Source organism: Notothenia coriiceps, unplaced genomic scaffold (assembly GCF_000735185.1).
Source record: "Notothenia coriiceps isolate Sejong01 unplaced genomic scaffold, NC01 NC01_scaffold00024667, whole genome shotgun sequence".
Classification (NCBI taxonomy): domain Eukaryota; kingdom Metazoa; phylum Chordata; class Actinopteri; order Perciformes; family Nototheniidae; genus Notothenia; species Notothenia coriiceps.
Genome location: NW_011357368.1, coordinates 9,458,286 through 9,464,721, shown reverse-complemented (window position 1 = coordinate 9,464,721; position 6,436 = coordinate 9,458,286).

Here is a 6,436-nt window from a genome sequence, read left to right as displayed (position 1 = left end):
ACTTAAAAAACAAAGTGTTATAGTTTACAGAAGGTCTACCTACCTATAGGCTACCTGAATCTCTGAAATGTACTATATTCCTAAATATGCTATTGCTACACTTTATGGCAAAAATTGCACTTTTCTGTTGGTCTTGGTTAAGTACCACCTTGAAAAAAATAAACAATGTTTTGTTGCTTAAGCTTATGTATTCAGTCATTATTCAATGGTATACTAAAATCCATGTGAAAAAAATTGCTTCTCACTGTTCTCAGGTCAAATATTTATATGTGATTAAAAATGCGATTAATTTCGATTAATTAATTACAAAGCCTCTAATTAATTAGATTCATTTTTTTAATCGAGTCCCGGCCCTAATTAAAATATTGAAAATAGCAGCTTAAATGTCAAGTTGTAAAATATATAGTTAAGGCCCAAAACCCCACCTGGTGAAGAAGAACAGAAATTTTGATCACTGAATTTTAAAGCTGCAGAATATGTATCCTAAAGACCATATTCTATATATAATTTGCACATTTGGCATTCAGCTGGCCCTCAGAGCCTTTTACAGTGAATGAAAGGGTTTGGCTTCTATTCGATTTGATGGACATATGGGCCATTGCAAGGATCAAGCCTGTGACCTTTTAGTTACAAGGTGGTTACTGTAACCACGAGGCCACCCTGACGCCTTCAGCACACCGGTGGTTCCTGGCTTGGCTCAGTTATATTCTTAAATGTTAACAGACTTAATGCAGTGGAACTCCATCATGTCACATGCAGTGAGTGGTTAGAAAAGCTGCTTCTCATTAGCTCATGGACTGGAATCAATATTGTGTGTGTGCACGTGAACATGTGCTTTTACTGACACATCCATGTACTCTATGCATTGTTGTTTAGTGTGTGTGTGTGTGTGTGTGTGTGTGTGTGTGTGTGTGTGTGTGTGTGTGTGTGTGTGTGTGTGTGTGTGTGTGTGTGTGTGTGTGTGTGTGTGTGTGTGTGTGTTTCATGTGAGATCAACAGGCAAGGACTTCTCCTCAGTTTGGAGCAAATCCCTGGCTGCGCTGGCCAGATTAATGTGCAGTGGGAGCAAGAGCTGACAATTTGAAAAGTGCTTGTTCACTTTGAACCCTCAAAGAGAAGCCCGCTGTGACAGAGACACACCACAAATGTTAACATTTCAAACCCATGAGTCCCGGACATGTTAAATGTCTAGGAAGACGGTAGTAATGCATGGCATACTTGCTTTCAACAGGAAGGTAATTCTGTCATGTCTACAAATTGCGTTTCGGTAAATTTGCTAAGATCAGACTTATCTACAAACATTTTAGGAGGAAATTGTGCCCCACCCAATGACTTTGAAGTCTGTTTTTTTGTCAGAGGATTGACAGTTGTGGCTTGAACATGAAAAGTGGGGACAAAAAGCAAGTGGAGTTTATCGACAGAGATTTTGTTTTTGCTGGTCATCTGCTTTTTAAATGGAGTTAATATAATTCTAAAGTTGTACACTATTTTGTTAGATCCATGTTGTCAGTGCACAGTGGATGTAACCTTCCGACGCCCTGTTACTGATTGTTTATTATGTTATGATCTATAAACCTAACTATTCTTAGGCTATAAATCGTGTTTGATCTTCTTAAAAGCTTGAATTGCACCTAGTTGCCATTCTTTTTTTTTTCATCTTCTAAATCAAATTACTTCATTTCTACGACGTTGTTTTATTTTTGCAGACCTTAGAAATAAATTATCTTCCAGCTGTCTATAAAAAAACCTTTTAGGCATTTAGTTGATTACAGAGAATACTTTCCTTCAGCGCATTTTCTAATATTATGAACCTCAGAGTAAAAGTCACTCAAAAGTTTAAGATCCTAGACACCTGTCAGAAAGACTTCACGATGGTCAAACACTTTATTTGATTGTAATGTTAATGAATAACTACTGCTAAAGCTCTAACATCAGTGTTGCAAGAATCTGAGCTTAAATGAGAATTTAGGTCTTATTTTCAGTTTTCCCTTTTTTCGACCAGTTCAGTCAGTCTGGTCTTGCACCACATTCCTTCTTGACTCTCTCAACCTGGACAACGTTTAGACAGCGATGTTTCTTATCCTTCAGATATCAGATTGTCCCCGCAAAACCATAGCCTCACACACTATTCTGAATTTAAGCATGGTGTTTGGATTGTGGTAAACAGTATCACGGTGAACCTTTCTAAGCATTTACTATGTGGCTTCCTGTATCAGGATGCAAGATGTTGAGGAAATGACATGGAGATTCAGTCATTTTTACAGCTTTTTGTGGTTGGTCATGGACTTTAGTAATGTGGCCTTTTGACATCCTACACAAACAGAATTTGGACGAAAGAGCACAAAATTCTAGCAGAAATGAACACACTTCTAACCCAGGTTATTTATTTTTGTTTCACACATACTATGGCAGTTAGGCATTTATTTTGTTCAGGTTCATACAAAAGCTGAACATCTTATTGTTTGGACCAATTTGAAAGTCTTTATTTGAGGCGTAATGAGCATTGTAGGAATGCACCCAAATTGATTCTTATCATTAAGAATGGCCTCAAAATAAAAATCCCCATTTTGTTTGCATGGCAGGACTTTGATTTCACTCATTTGATTTATGACATATTATTGAAAAGTGATTACAATATTCCGTAATCTTTCAAACCATCGCAATCTATATGTATATCAAAAAATAATCTTAGCACCTGCTTTTAGCTGTATGTTCCTGTCCCATGTTTACTCCAAATCCATTTGAAATATAAAATAATAGTTGTACCTTGTACCTTTAGTTGATATAGATCAATGTAAGATGTACCATGCTTAATGTATCAGCCATAGATGTCACGGGAAATCCCCCAGTTGAAAGGGTGTGGTGATGGGGACTGAACAGTTCATAGAACTTTGTTTAGTTAAAAATAGAAAGAGAGAGTCTGGTGGTGAAAGCACAGATGGATATGACCGTTTCCTCATTGAAAAATCATTGATAGTTTGGCCTTTTATATTGTGGCTTAAATCGTTTTTTCAGATGTCACTGTTCAAGGCTTTACTACTCCAAACTGGGTGCCTGCCAACATCCATGTTCTGTAGGTAATACCCTCAATATGGATAATTACCATTCCAAAACCTCTGAACCTAAAGAAAGGCAAGGATTATGCCTCATTGTTATGTAGATTCACAACGTTTCCATAATTGGCTGCCTCTACAACCCACTCCATGCACTTTCACCACAATTTTACAGCTTAGAGAGACAGTTCTTCTACAAGTGAACATCCATGCCACATTTGGATCCAAACACAGACTAGTAGTCAGGAGAAACGTGGGAAATAAAGACACAAAATCCCTTAGTCTCACTTCATCTGACAAAAAGTCTTCCAAACTTTGTCCAAGACAAAGAAGGAAGAATGATAATAATGTCTCAGCGGCTTCTGTGGTGAGTGTTTTCAGAGAGTTAACTCAGAGGGCAACTCCCTCTCAACATCCTGTTTTTTTCCTTCTCCCTTCTGATATGCACACCTGAGAAGATTTTCTCCTGCGTTGGCTTCCGAGCACATCATAGTCACTTGGATTTGCTGCATTTATTGAATATTTCTCATCTAAACCTTCTTTTGAGGAGCTTTTTTTTACACCCCCCCATAATGACGTCAGAGGTCTGAAACTGTAAGTGGGCAAGACCTCCAGTGCTGACAGGATCAGATAAACTGGCAAAGCTGGCAAGGCATCTGTGTAGTTCCGGGTTACAGGTCTAACACCTGTATGGTTATTGGAAATGTTATTGGGCTGTCTTTGAACATGTCAATGAATGGATCATTAACACTATCAAATCTGTAACCCTTTGCAGGCTGCTTAGTGACATGCCGTTGGACTGGGTTCATTGAGTTTTCCCTCTCAATTTTGTACAGAGCATTTTAAATTGGCTGCATTCTAACTGTAAAATACAAATTGTCAATTGACTAATACGATTTATAATCTAATCCACTGGTTCCCAACCTGGTCGTGGGGACAGCCATTGGACGCTAAAGCTTCATAAGGGTTTGCGAGGCTTGCTTTATCTTGAGAGGTGTTCTTTATCTACAGCTGCCCTATAACTCAAAAAACTGTTTACAGTTAAAAGGCAGAAATCCATGATAAGTGCTGCTGTCGTTTTAAAGGACGACATATTATGCTAATTTTCTGGTTCATATTTGTCTCTGTACTACACCTTTTCCCCCCCTTTGTCTGAAACAAGACCATCTGAAACACAAACACTCAACTGAAACCATCCGGTTCTGTTTTGATTGATCAACTGCTTAAATGTGTCGGAAAAGTTCTGTCCCTCATATCACAAAGTCTTGGAGCGCTAGCCAATATAAGCATGAGTATTTACATAGTGGATCATTATGTAAAACATTCAGTCCAGGCGTGAACTTTGGGATTTTAGCTTTAGCAGACCATGAACAAAAAACTTATATTACACACTACAGGAAAGGGAGAACGGCAAAAGCATAATAAGGCTTCTAAGTTACATTGCTATTAACAATGTTCCAGCCATTGCTACGCAGTAAAATCAACTAATAATTTATCAGCAGAAGCAATTCGATCATTTTTTTAAATCAATGAAATAATGTTTTTAATAAATATTTTGAGTCAAGTAGTATGTTTATTTAGTACGTAGTCATGTAAAAAACAGGATAATTTGCAGCGAGCCGGTCATTAATGAGGAAAGAACACAGACTGGTTGATCGGGATCCCATGCAAGGTCAGTTCCTTACTTCCTTAGATCTTATTGTTATCCTCCTGATGTGCTAAACATCCTTGGCCTGCTATAGAGAAGTATGCATTCAAAATAACTAAAAAGTGAGTCCAACAATGACAAAACACCAGGGAGAAGAAAACACTGCTAAATATGTAAGATTGTTGAAATAATAAAATAAAACACCTAAAGATATAATTCAGACAGAATTGTATTAAAAGTTTCTCCACTCACAGTAACAGGAGAAGAATTCCACATGCAGTAGATCCTCAGATTCATGCCTATAGAAGGATCTGGTCACTCTTTACATTTTAGTACGTGTTGGAGTGAAAGATTGGAATGTGTTTACTACTGCCGGATCACCGTCATGTGGTCCCTGTGCCTAAAGTAGTAACTTTGTAAGCCGGGGCCACTGCTGTTGAGCTGCAGATGCAGATGACCAATGTAACATATATTTGCCTCCACTCGAAATCTGTTAAATAACAGGAAGGGAGTGCACTCAAAAATAAAGTTGTTTGTGGCAGCCTTGTTCGTGCCCACTTTAGAACTAAGGGTTCTGTGTAATTTTTGCATAGCTGCACTGTGGGTAACTGTACAATAGTTGGAAACACTTTATAATGATTTGTCTTCAAGGTGACAAGTATGGGACCCACCAAGATGAATTTGTTTCTGTTTCCAGCCCATTGACATGCATGATGTTTAGAATATGCAGTTTAGCCCCAATCGTTCAGTCATCTCTGCGTAGAATCAGTTGTACAGATGCAGCAATACCAGACACACACTGTAGCTGCGACTCATAATGCATACTTATTCTAACCTGATCTTGAGTATTAAGTGTTCTTAAAATCTATACAGCAGCAAACATTTCACATACATTGTTAATGATTGTGACACATGCTCCAGAAACTCTTCAAATAATAATTAGAGATATGAAGTGTTTGGAAAAAAAACATTTTCTATATTATGGATAAATGCACTCTTAGTTTGGAACTCTTTTTCTAGTCATTGAAGGCAATCTGATTAGCCTTTCGGTCAAAGTTCCTATGGTTACCGCCCCTGATAGTTTGCACCACTTAGTACGGCTTTTATTTAATAGTTGAAGGCAACAATTTCAAGTCGTGGGCGATGCCGAGGGTAGCGCTTTCGCTATTCTGTCAACACCGCTCTCCCCATAGAAACATAATGACATCGTCAGCGCTGAGCCGTTTTTCCGCTTGTCAGAAGAAGCATTGCTAGAAATGTGATGGCAGCAAAACCTGTTTTGAACTTTTCAACGAAAGGACCATCGCTAATCATAGTCATAATCCAATCCAATCCCATCAAGCAATCGTGGTTAAAATTCTAAATCCTTTAATTCTTTTGTTGATATTCAAATGTTTAGAAAACATACTTGGTGTTGGATTTTTTTTCTAGACAACCCAGTAAAGTGATGATCAACAGTCTTGACTTTATTGTGCTAACTTTGTTTCAGTTCAGACAACCTTATTGTTCCACAGTGTTGAATCAGTTGTCACTAATGATATGCGGTCTACCACAGATGGTAACATTGTTTGCATGCGCCTTTTTCACACAGATGTTTGAGAAATACAAATCCTTTAAACAGCTATGATTTACCTCAAGGTCTAGCCTTTGTTCCCCCAAAACAACACAGTAGCTTAGATTCTGAGCAGCTTCCCACTGAAAAACAAAGACAAGAAAACCTCAAGACCTTTGTGTC